At 45.4% G+C, this 13289-nt stretch overlaps 1 protein-coding gene and 1 non-coding gene across 2 annotated transcripts in view; both read right to left on the bottom strand.

Moving 5' to 3' along the window:
* Positions 1-13289, bottom strand: part of ZNF157 (zinc finger protein 157) — a 50039-nt gene that overhangs the window by 21287 nt on the left and 15463 nt on the right. The window lies entirely within an intron of this gene.
* On the bottom strand, positions 8225-8353 carry LOC111536447. Its single transcript, XR_002729736.1, has one exon. It is a non-coding gene; the product is annotated as a small nucleolar RNA SNORA11 (small nucleolar RNA).

Raw genomic sequence — 13289 nt, forward strand, 5'->3', positions numbered from 1 at the left:
GGGCGAGGTGGCGGGCGCCTGTGGTCCCAGCTACTCGGGAGGCTGAGGCAGGAGAATGGCGTAAACCCGGGAGGCGGAGCTTGCAGTGAGCTGAGATCCAGCCACTGCACTCCAGCCCGGGCAACAGAGCGAGACTCCATCTCAAAAAAAAAAAAAAAAAAACAAGAAGAGTAGGCCTGGAATACAGAGGACCCCTTAAAGCACACTACAATGCCCTGTGATTAAAGTCAATTGAAAACTACAACAACCTAATTCAGGCAGGACTAACAGTAGCCGGCTGATATAATTTGGCTGTGTCCCCATCCAAATCTCAGAAATTACGTCTGTATATAAATATATATATATATATATTTTTTTTGAGATGGAGTTTCACTCTTGTTGCCCAGGTTGGAGTGCAATGGCACGATCTCGGCTCACTGCAACCTCCGCCTCCTGGGTTCAAGCAATCCTCCTGTCTCAGCCTCCTGAGTAGCTGGGATTACAGGCATGCACCACCACGTGCAGCTAATTTTTTGTCTTTTCAGTAGAGATGGGGTTTCACCATGTTGGTTGAAGTGGGTAGAAATCAGTGACAAATAGAGAGAAACAGAAAGAATAGGCCAGACGTGGTGGCTCACATCTATAATCCCAGCACCATGGTCAGACTGGTTTGGAACTCCTGACCTCAGATGATCTGCCCGCCTTGGCCTCCCAAAATGCTGGGATTACAGGCATAAGCTACCGCACCTGGCCAATATATAATTTTTTTTAGAGGCAAGGTCTTGCTATGTCACCTAGGCTGGACTGGATCCTCTTCCCTCAGTCGCCTAAGTAGCTGGGACTACAGGCATGCACCACTGCCCCTGGCTACAGGACTGTAATTTTTATGAGTATTTCTTCCTTATTTTGTTAGGCATATGTGTGTAGATATATAACTATATATGCATGTACATCACAAGTATTTGTTTTGTTCCCTCTCTTATCCTCTTATCATCTAACATAAAATCTATTAATAATTAACTTTGTAGTATGATATTTATTTTTTGAGACAAGGTCTCGCTCTCTCACCCAGGCTGGAGTGCAGTGGCTCAATCACAGCTCATTGCAGCCTCGACCTCCAAAGGCCCAGGCGGTCCTCCCACCTCAGCCTCCTGAGTAGCTGGGACCACAGGCACACACCACCACACCTGTCTAATTTTTGCATTTTTTATAGAGATGGGTTTTTACCATGCTGCCCAGGCTGGTCTCAAACTCCTGACCTCAAGTGACCCTCCCACCTCGGCCTCCCAAAGTGCTAGGATTATAGGCGTGAGCCACCACTCCTGGACCACAATATTTATTTAAGTTACAGGACATGAGGGGAAAGTGTGAGCATCGCCCACTGACTTTGTCTCCTCTTCTGAGGAAAAGAAGGTGTTTTTAGTTGTACATTTGACAATTGCATCATGTTAGACAGAAGTATGAGCTTGTTATATTTATTTAGAGATTAAGTATGATTTAAAGAGATGTGTATAGGTGCCAAGATAATGAGGGGTGGACTGCAATAATCAATTTGATGTGTCGATTGGACTGGATATATGCCCCAGTTATTCAATCAAATACTAATCTAAGTGTTGCTGTGAAGATATTTTGTAGATGTGATTAACATCTACAATTAAGCCAGGCATGGTGACACACACCTGTAGCCCCAGCTATTCAGGACGCTGAGGCAGGAGGACAGCTTGAGCTCAGGAGTTCAAAACCAGCCTGGGCAACATAGCAAGATGCCCATCTCTTGAATAAAAAAATCTAGCCAGGAGCAGTGGCTCATGCCTATATTCCCAACACTTTGAGAGGCTGAGACAGGAGGATTTCTTGAGCCCAGGAGTTTGAGCAATGCCTGGGAAACATGGCGATGCCTCCACCCCTGTAACCCCAGTATTTTGGGAGGCGAAGGTGGATGGATATGTTGAGCCCAGGAGTTCAAGACCAACCTGGGCAACATGGTGAGACCCCGTCTCTACAAACAAAAATACAAAAAGTTAGCTGGACATGGTGGTGTGCGCCTGTAGTCCCAGCTACTTGGGAGGCTGAAGTAGGAGGATCACTTGAGCCTGGGAAGTCAAGGCTGCATTGAGCTGAGATCACACCACTGTACTCCATTCAGCCAGAGCAGTAGAATGAGATCTCACCAAAAACAAAACAAAACAAAACAAAACAAAAACACTGCTGAGGAGGGCTCCGAAGGAAGGAAGTAACACAACTAAGAAAGCTTCTATCATCTTACAAAATACAAACATCATCCTGCACAAAATGTTGGAAATATGAATGTTAAAAGTGCTTCTAGTTTGACTCAGACTCCAAATGAGGAACGTGATATTGGAAACTAGATGAAAACCCATCCTTGTTATATAATGGCAAAAAACTTAACAGAATTTTATTCTGGAAATACCCAGAGGTACTTTCCATACAAATACTTCGGTATTTATTTAGCTGAGAGATTTTTGAGCAATGTGTTTGAAGGGGCGGCCTGGTTTTTTCTTACAGCTTACAGAAAAAAGTGAGACATAAGAGATACATTGAGTAAGAAACTGCTAAGCAAAAAGGAACCAGCACTTGATGATTTGGGAGATTCTCAGCCTATCCAGATTGTAATAGATGCTAAAATTAGAAAATTCATTGTTGGCCAGGTAGAGGGCTCATGCCTATAATCCCAGCACTGTAGGAGGCCAAGGTGGGAGGATCACTTGAGCTCAAGAGTTCGAGACCAGCCTTGGCAACAAAATGAGACCCCATCTCTACAAAAAATAACAGAATTAGCCAAGTGCCTGATTGGGGTTGGAACTTTGAGCCCCACACTCAACCTCCTGAGAGGGGAGAGTGGCTGAAGGTTGACTCGATCACCCATGGTCAATGGTTTACTCAATCATGCCTAGGTAATGAAGCCTCCATAAAAAACAAAAGGGGCGCAGTGGCTCATGCCTGTAATCCCAGCACTTTGGAAGGCCAAGGCAGGCGGATCACGAGATCAGGAGATTGACACCATCCTGGCTAACATGGTGAAACTCTGTCTCTACTAAAAATACAAAAAATTAGCTGGGCATGGTGGCACACGCTGTAGTCCCAGCTACTTGGGAGGCTGAAGCAGGAGAATCACTCGAACCCGGGAGGCAGAGGTTGCAGTGAGTCAAGATCTCGCCGTTGCACTCCAGCCTGGACGACAGAGCAAGACTTTGTCTCAAAAAAAAAAAAAAAAAAAAGGAGGGGGGGACGCTGGGGGTGGTAGCTCACACCTGTAGTCCCAGCTACTCAGGAGGCTGAGACAGGAGGATAGCTGGGCTGGAGCCCAGGAAGTTGAGGCTGCAGTGAACTGTGATCATGCCACTGCACTACAACCTGGATGACAGAGTGAGACCTTGTCTCAAAAAGAAAAAAAAGAAAATTCACTGTTGGGAAAGCATGCTCTTTTCCTGGAAAGATTAGATATGTGACTCAAGGATCTGATGACCCATTTCAGCAGAATCAGGAATAGAGATGGGATTATCCAAGAAAGCTCTGTGGATGGCCTTCTTGTCTAATAGGAACACACACAGGAGAGTGACAAGGCTTTTGAGAATGTTATAGCAGTACAAACACTGCCAGCTTAAACAGAAAGAAACAGAGAAAAGACAAAATGACAGAAGGCTGCCAGACTTCCAAAATTTTACAGGCAGGAAATGGGCTAATCGAACTATCTGGTTATAATCATGTGCTACCTTCAAGAAAAAGGAAGAATGACTCCAAGGGCAGAACCACAGGTGCAGAGGCATGGGTGAGGCAGAGGCCAAGAGAGCAAAGCAACAGGAGTTTTTTTTGGAGACAGAGTCTTGCTCTGTTCCCCAGGCTGGAGTGCAGTGGCAGGATCTCAGCTCACTGCAACCTCCGCCTCCCAGGTCCAAGCGATTCTCCTGCCTCAGCCTCCTGAGTAGCTGGGATTACAGGGGTGCGCCAGCCATGCCTGGCTAATTTTTGTATTTTTAGTAGAGACGGGGTTTCACCATGTTGGCCAGGCTGGTCTAGAACCCCTGACCTCAGGTGATCCACCTGCCTCAGCCTCCCAAAGTGCTAGGATTACAGGCGTGAGCCACCATGCCCGGCCTCAACAGGGGATTCTTTTCAGGCCTTAATCTAACGATATTTTCCCTACTGGGTTTCAAACTTCATTGGGATCAGTGAACCCTTTATGACTTCCAATTTCTGCCTTTTGGAATGGGAATATCTATCCTATGCCTATCCCACCACTGTAGTTTTGGAAACAGGTAACTTGTTTTCCAGTTTCACAGATCCACAGGCAGAAACTGATGCCGTAATGGGTTAAGACTTTGGGGCATGTTGGGATGGGATGAATGTATTTTGCATGTGGGATGGACATAAATTTGGAGGCTAGAGGACAAACTATAGTGTTGAATGGTGTGCTCTCCCAAAAGATATATCCACATCCTAACACCCAGGCAAGGTGAATGTTACCTGGGTGTTATTTGGAAAAAGGATCTCTGCAGATGTAGTTAAGGATCTGAGTTGAGATCATTCTGGATTAACTGGGTAGCCCCTAAATGAAATGACAAGTGTCTTTTTCCAGAAGAGGAGAGGGGAATGATGCTATACTTCCAGGGCACCATTCAGGTCGCCATCACAGTGGCCAAGAGTAGCATCACAGTTGTCATAGTGTCATGGCAGCTGATGATAAACAGCCTACACAGATGGCTGCAGGTTAGGAAGATGACAAAGTGACAGAAGCATCCTCAAACAGTTCTGTTGCTATTAAAATCAATACAGGTTCAGGGCCGGGCGCGGTGGCTCATGCCTGTAATCCCAGCACTTTGGGAGGCCGAGGCGGGTGGATCACGAGGTCAGGAGATCGAGACCACCCTGGCTAACACGGTGAAACCCCGTCTCTACTAAAAATACAAAAAATTAGCCAGGCATGGTGGCAGGCGCCTGTAGTCCCAGCTACTCGGAAGGCTGAGGCAGGAGAATAGCATGAACCTCGGAGGTGGAGCTTGCAGTGAGCCGAGATCCCACCACTGCATTCCAGCCTGGGTGACAGAGCACTCCCTCTAAAAAAAAAAAAAAAAAAAAAAAAAAAATCTATACGGTTTCAGTATCCCCAATCCAAAAATCCAAAATCTTGGCCAGGTGTGGTGGCTTACGCCTGTAATCCCAGCACTTTGGGAGGACGAGGCGTGTGGATCACCTGAGGTCAGGAGTTCAAGACCAGCCTAGCCAACACAGTGAAACCCAGTCTCTACTAAAATACAAAATTAGCCGGGTGTGGTGGCACATGCCTATAGTCCCAGCTACTCAGGAGGCTGAGATAGGAGAATTGCTTGAACCCAGGAGGCAGAGGTTGCAGTGAGCCGAGATCGTGCCACTGCACTCTAGCCTGGGTGAGACAGAACAAGAGTCTGTCTCAAAAAAAAAAAAAAAATCCAAAATCGGAAATGCTCCAAAATACAAAACCTTTTGAGCACCAACATGATGCTCAAAGGAAATGCTCATTAAAGCATTTTGGATTTGGATTTTCAGATTAGGGATCCCGAATCAGTGAATATAACTCAAACGTTCCAAAATAAGAAAAAAAAAATCCGAAACACTTCTGGTCCCGAGTATTTCAGACAAGAGAGTAAACCAAAAGATGCACTAACTAAAAATTGAAACATGAGTTGCAAATGGGAGCCAGTCAGAAAGTTTAGTAACTGTTTCATCCCTCATTTGAAACCAGTAACACTTCGGAAAACTTTCAGTGCAGAAACGTTGAGTTTTGTGATACACCACCTACCTCTCCTGACACAAAGTCATATATATTAAACAAAAGGAAACAGATCAGGGCATGTCATTGACTCAAAGGGAGCTTAGAGGAAGGTCAAATCAAAGACCTACCAAGAACCTCACTGTCAGAGTGAACAGACTAAGACTAACCAAAATACTTGAAAAGGTAAGTGGAAGAACAAAGAGATCAAAGGGGAAATTGAGAAGGAAAACTGAAAGAGAAATGCTGGATATCAAAAGAAACAAGAACAATCGACAAAAAGAATGTAAGAACAAAGAAACGGGAAAGGCAGAATATAGGGCAGCTGAAAGACATATGAAACAGACAACCACATGGAATCACTCAGGGTGCTGCTCATTTCACAAAGACCAGAAAAAGAGAGAGAGAGACAGAGACAGAAGCTGCCAAAGCTGCTGTTCTGCTAAAAACAGGCAGAAATGGAATTCAAGAGGAAAGTTTTTTTTTCTTTTGAGACGGAGTTTCGCTCTTGTTGCCCAGGCTAGAGTGCAATGGCAGGATCTCAGCTCACTGCAACCTCCTCCTCCCAGGTTCTAGCTATTCTCCTGCCTCAGCCTCCCGAGCACCTGGGATTACAGGCATGTGCCACCACGCCCGGCTAATTTTGTATTTTTAGTAGAGACGGGGTTTCTCCATGTTGGTGACACTGGTCTCGAACTCCCGACCTCAGGTGATCCGCCCGCCTCAGCCTCCCAAAGTGCTGGGATTACAGGCGTGAGCCACTGTGCCTGGCCCAAGAGGAAATCTTATGCAAGAGAAAGAAGCACTACTGCGGTCATTCAATTCTGTCTTTTTGGTGGTTCTCCCTTCACAAATCTGTTTCCCTTTGGAAGCTCCTTAAGAAGCAGCACAGCAGTTTGAGGCACAGATAGGAAGACTGACTATATCCAAGGTATGCTCTTCCCATGGGGACACTGGGTCCCTGTTGGGAACAATACTTCATCCATTCCTAGCCATCTGGATATTGACTAGCACTTCCTTATTTAGTAATACTCCTCCCACACAGACTTATTCGAGAACAAAATCATCAGAAAACTCAAATTGTGCATCAACTACCAACTCAGAAAAAAATAGAACCAGCCAGAAGAAGAGTGTTGGAAAAGCATGAAGACATTAAAAAGGAAGGCAGGATAGACTGAAGATTCAAGAGGATGGTAAAGATGAAAACACATGGAATGCAAATTCTACTCAGATGTATCCAGACAAGTATAGTACAGTATGCAATAACCACAGCTTCCTTTTATTTTTCTTTGAGACAGGATCTCCCTCTGTCGCCCAGGCTGGTGTGCAGTGGCATGATCTTGTATCACTGCAGCCCCAAACTTCTGGACTCAAGCAATACTCCCACCTTAACCTCCCAAGTAGCTGGTACTACAGGCATGTGCCACTACACCCAACTAATTTTTGTATTTTTAGTAAAGACGGGGTTTCACCAAGTTGACCAGGCTGATCTCGAACTCCTGACCTCAAGTGATCTGCCCACCTCGGCCTCCCAAAGTGCTGGGATTACAGGCGTGAGCCACTGTGCCCACCCTTCATCCTGTAGTTTTTAAAATCTTACTTAAAAACTGAATGAGACCAAGGAGGGAGGATCACTTAAGCCCAGGAGTTCGAGACCAGCCTGGGGAACATAGAGAGACCTCCTATCTACAAGAAATTAAAAAATTAGCCAGGCACGGTGACGTGCGCCTATAGTCTCAGCTAGTCGAGAGGCTGAGGTGGGAAGATCTGCTTGAGCCTGGGAGATTGAGGCTGCAGTGAGCTGTGATCAGGCCACTGCACTTGAGCCTGGCCAGCAGAGCAAGACTCTGTCTTGAAAACAAAGTTAGTGGCTCCCAGTTACTTGGAAGGCAGAGGCAGGAGAATCGCTAGAACCCAGGAGTCAGAGGTTGCAGTGAACTGAGACCTGCCATTGCACTCTAGCCTGGGCGACAAAGCAAGACTCTGACTCAAAAAAAAAGAAAAAAGAAAAATGAAAAAATCTTTTCAAAAAGATGAACAGCCACAGAAGACCTGTAATATCACTTATGAAAAGGTTGTAATTGAAAATATTGTTTCCGGCCGGGTGTGGTGGTTCACACCTGTAGTCCCAGCACTTTGGGAGGCTGAAGGGGGATGGATCTCTTGAGGTCAGGAGTTCGAGACCAGCCTGGCCAACATGGTAAATCCCTGTCTCTACTAAAAATACAAAAATTAGCCAGGCATGGTGGTGCACACCTGTAATCCCAGCTACTTGAGAGGCTGAGGCAAGAGAATTGCTTGAACCTGGGAGGTGGAGGTTGCAGTGAGCTGAGATTGCACCGCTGCACTCCAGCCTGGACAAAAGAGCAAGACTCCATCTCAAAAAAAAAAAAAAAAAAAAAGAAAGAAAGAAAAAGAAAAGAAAATATTGTTTCTATCATCCACATGAAGATTTAACAAAATATTTTTTTTTTTTTCACATGTGGGGCATTTGTTCAGAGAGAGGTCACAAGTTTTGTGCCCCTCATCATAATGACCCCAGATTCCCATTGGGTGTGTTGTAAACAGAGGAAGCATTCTTCAGGCCCCATGCTCTGAGCACACCCCAGAAGATTTCTTGATACTCAAGTATTAGCAACTGCCACATGCAGTGGTTCACACCTGTAATCCCACCAACTCAGGAGGCTGAGGCAGGAGGAGTGCTTGAGGCCAGGAGTTCGAGACTAGCCTGGACAACATAGTGAGATTCTGTCTCTACAAAAATAAAAATTAAAAAATTAGCCAGGCATGTTGGTGTGCGCCTGTGGTCCCAGCTATTCGGGAGACTCAGGTGGAAGACTCTGACTGAAAAAAAAAGAAAAAAAAAAAAAACATAGCCAGGCACAGTGGCTCAGGCCTGGAATCCCAGCAGTTTGGGAGGCTGCGGCAGGAGGATGACTTGAGCTCAGGAGTTCAGGACCAGCCTGGGCAACACAGACCTCATCTCTACTAAAAATTAAAAATAATTAGCTGGACGTGATAACAAGCACCTGCAGTCCCTGCTACTCAGGAGGCTTAGGTGAGAGGATCATTTGAGTGCAGTAGTTCGAGGCTGCAATGAGCTATGATTGTGCCACTGCACTCCAATCTGGGAGATGAAGCAAGATGCTGTCTCTAAGAAAATAATAATAATAAGGTAATTAAAAAATTAAGTATCAGGAACTCTCCACTATAAAGGAATTATTGATTTCTCTGTATAAGTATTGTAATTTTTTTTTTTTTTTTTTTTGAGACAAAGTCTTGCTCTGTCACCCAGGCTGGAGTGCAGTGGCACAATCTCAGCTCACTGCAAACTCTGCCTCCTGGGTTCAGGTGATTCTCCTGCCTCAGCCTTCCAAGTAGCTGGGATTGCACACATGCGCTACCACACCTGGCTAATTTTGTATTTTTAGTAGAGATGGGGGTTCTACCATGCGCCACCACACCTGGCTAATTTTTGCATTTTTAGTAGAGATGGGGGTTTTACATTGGCCAGGCTGGTCTCGAACTCCTGAGACCACCTCAGCCTCCCAAAGTGCTGGGATTACAAGTGTGAGCCACCATGCCCGACTGAGGCATTGTAATTCTTGATTGCAGCTCCTGCTCTGCTGTGTCTTCCTAGAATATACAGATTAAGCAAGACTTCAGGACCAGGCATGGTGGCTCACGCCTGTACTCCCAGCACTTTGGGAAGCTGGGGTGGGTGGATCACTTGAGCTCAGGAGTTCAAGACCACCCTGACCAACATGGTGAAATCCCATCTACTAAAAATACAAAAATCAGGCTGGGCACAGTGGCTTATGCCTGTAATCCCAGCACTTTGGAAGGTCGAGGTGGGCAGATCACCTGAGGTCGGGAGTTCAAGACTAGCCTGACCAACATGGAGAGACACCATCTCTACTAAAAATACAAAACTAGCTGGGCATCATGGTGCATGCCTGTAATCCCAGGCTACTCGGGAGGCTGAGGCAGGAGAATCACTTGAATCTGGGAGGCGGAGGTTGCAGTGAGCTGAGATTGCCCCACTTGTTGCCAGCCTGGGCAAGAAGAGCGAAACTCCAACTCAAAAAAAAAAAAAAAAAAAATTAGCAGGGCATGGTGGTGCATGCCTGTAGTCCCAGTTACTTGGAAGGTTGAGGGACGAAATTGCTTGAACAGAGGTTGCAGGGAGCCAAGATCATGCCACTGCACTCCAGTCTGGGTGACAGAGTAAGACTCCATCTCAAAAAAAAAAAAAAAAGACTGCAAAGTTTTTTCTTGTTTGGTAAGTTCAGTAGGATTGCTGACACGCATGCCTACTTTCTTAAACTTGTATTGATGTTTTCTTCTTTTTTTCTTCCTTTTATTCTAATATTTATTTTATACCTAGAAGCATCCTAAAATACACAGGAAACAAAGGCAACAAGCAAATAAATAAAAAATAAATAAAGGGCAGATTGGGAGCCGCACGGGGTGGCTCATGCCTATAATCCCAACACTCTGGGATTATGGGCGGATCACTTGAGGTCCGGAGTTCAAGACCAGCCTGGCCAACATGGTGAAACTCCATCTCTACTAAAAATACAAAACTTAGCCCGGTGTGATGGTGCACGCCTCTGGTCCCAGCTACTTGGGAGGCTGAGGCAGGAGAATTGCTTGAACCTGGGAGGCAAAGGTTGCAGCAAGCTGAGATCGCACCACTGCACTCCAACCTGGCAACAGAGCAAGACTCCATCTCAAAAAAGAAGTCACATACTGTATAATTTCATTTATATAACAGTCGTGAAATGATAACATTCTAGAGATAGAGAACAGATTAGCGTCGGGGTCAGGAACCTGGAGGGGATAGATGGCACGCACAAGGGTAGCAGCTCTGGTTGTGAAATGGCAGCAGGAGACATCCCGGGGTTGTGTCAATGGCTACATCTTTGTTGTGATGTTGTGATGTTGTTCTGGAAGGTGTCACCATTGGAGGAAACTGGATAAAGTGCACATAGGATCTCTCTGTATTATTCCTACAATTGCCTGGGAATCGATACTGATCTCAAAATCAAAGTTTAATTTTTAAAAATGCATAGCTCACCTAGGATGGTTGTGTAACTGCTTTAGACTGTGGCTACACAGTAGTAACCAGAGAGTGTCGAGAACAAGGTCGAGTAGGAGGGAATCTCCTGGACACAGAAGAGAACAAGTAGGAACATGGTGGTGGGAGCCACGCTGCCTGGGTTCGAATCTTGGCTCTGACTCATGCTTGTGCTGTTCCTCTGGCTAAGTTACTGCCTTCCTCTGAGCCTCAGTCTTGTCATCTGTGAAATTTGGGTGAATTCATATGTGGAATCAAGGCCAGGTGCAGTGGCTCACACCTGTAATCCCAGCACTTTGGGAGACCGAAGCAGGTGGATCACCTGAGGTCAGGAGTTTGAAACCATCCTGGCCAACATGGTGAAATCCATCTCTACTAAAAATACAAAAATTAGCTGGGCGTGGTGGCGTGCACCTGTAATCCCAGCTACTCAGGAGGCTGAAGCAGGAGAACGGCTTGAACCTGAGAAGCAGAGGCTGCAGGGAGCCAAGATCACGCCACCTTACTCCAGCCTAGACAACATGAGAAGACTCTATCTCAAACACACACACACACACACGGAATCGCTTAGGGCAGCACCTGATACAGAGCTAGCACTCAAGAGTTTGTTATGAGAAGAATATACATTTGTAAATACTTAAATACTATTATTTAATTAAATCTTCAAAGAGTTATGAAAGGCAAAGAAGGACACTTCTCAACTGAATAACACTAAAGTGATGACAAGTAAATGCTAAACATAATCCTAAATTGGATCCTTTTGCTATAATGGATGCTATTGGGACATCCAAACACGACGCAGTCCATTCGCCTTGGAACTGCCATCCACAAACCAAGCATCTTTTTGTTGGTCAGTTGAGAGCTAGAGCATTGTCCAATCGATGATAGAACTGACCAACTCCTCCTTCATCAGTCCTGGCGGAAAAGAGTCTACCTGGTTGTGAAAACTGCTAACTGCACTCCCCTGGCAGCATATTCTTGTACGAACCATTTCCATGTAATTATGGAACTCCTCTGGGCACTGCACTCCCTATTGGAGCTTTACACTATCATCCAAGACATCATGGATATTTTAGGTTTCAAAATTATTTTATGTCCTTCAATCATAAGGGCACTTTCAATTAATGTCTAATCCAAGCTCAACTGGAAATTCTCTAGTCCAAAGTCCCAGATTACCACTAGGAGGCGCTCTTAGGCTGTTGCCATAAGCGCCGGTCTCTGTTCCACAAAGGGCTATTGTACAGATAATCTGTCTGTGCCGGCACCCCAGGTTCTATTCTATACTTCGTAGGCTTGGGCAATCTTATTGGTTCCCATTTAGCATGTCCAAGTAATACTGCTTGAAGGGTGGATTTACAATACTAGAGAAGGGAAACATTCCACAGTCAGATACAATTTCAATCTCCATAATACACTGAGGTAAAAGAGATGCAACCATTTCAAATAAAGCCTGTTCAAATCTGCAAATTTTCCAAACTTTCACCTTACTCCCATCAGCCCTTACATTCCTCCATTGGGATTTCATCAACAGGTTTGAGTGTCACAATACTAGTTAGAGGAAGTGTTCCCTGTCAGTCATAACATCCATTCCCATTAAACATTCAGGTAAAACCTGTTTGTTTTTATTTTTTTAAAAAAACTATTTATTTAATTCTTTATTTATTTGTTTATTTATTTGAGACTGAGTCTCACTCTGTCGCCTAGGCTGGAGTGCAGTGGCGCGATCTCGGCTCACTGCAGCCTCCCCCTCCCAGGCTCAAGCGATTCTCCTGCCTCAGCCTCCCAAGAAGCTGGGACTATGGGCACGTGTCACCACACCAAGCTAATTTTTTTTTTTTTTTTAATTTTCAGTAGAAACAGGGTTTCACCATGTTAGGCAGGCTGGTCTCGAACTCCTGACCTCAAGTGATCCACCTGCCTTGGCCTCCCAAAGTGGTGGGATTACAGGGGTGAGCCACCGCACCCAGCCACAAAGTCTGTTTAAACACATTCCAATTTTCACCCAAGTGTATACCTTAATCCTATCAACTGTTACATTTCTATATTCTCCCAATCTAGTTGTAGCCCGTGTTACAGTTTCACTAATGGATTTTGGTACCTCCATATATGAGGCTTCCATGTAAAGGAGTCCCAGAAAGTTCTCTTTTCCTCCCATCTTACCCAGAGACTTCTCTTTGCCACCCATTTTATGTGCATAAAGCTTTGGGTCCCCATCCCGGGGTGGAGCCAAAGAACCTTTGCCCTTGGTCTTTTTTATTTTATTTTATTTTATTTTATTTTTATTTTTTTATTTTTTTATTTTTATTTTTTTTTGAGACGGAGTCTCGCTCTGTCACCCAGGCTGGAGTGCAGTGGCACAATCTCCGCTCACTGCAAGCTCCGCCGCCTCCCGGGTTCACGCCATTCTCCTGCCTCGGCCTCCCTAGAAGCTGGGACTACAGGCGTCCGCCACCACGCCCGGCT

Source organism: Piliocolobus tephrosceles, chromosome 12 (genome assembly GCF_002776525.5).
Source record: "Piliocolobus tephrosceles isolate RC106 chromosome 12, ASM277652v3, whole genome shotgun sequence".
NCBI classification, from domain to species: domain Eukaryota; kingdom Metazoa; phylum Chordata; class Mammalia; order Primates; family Cercopithecidae; genus Piliocolobus; species Piliocolobus tephrosceles.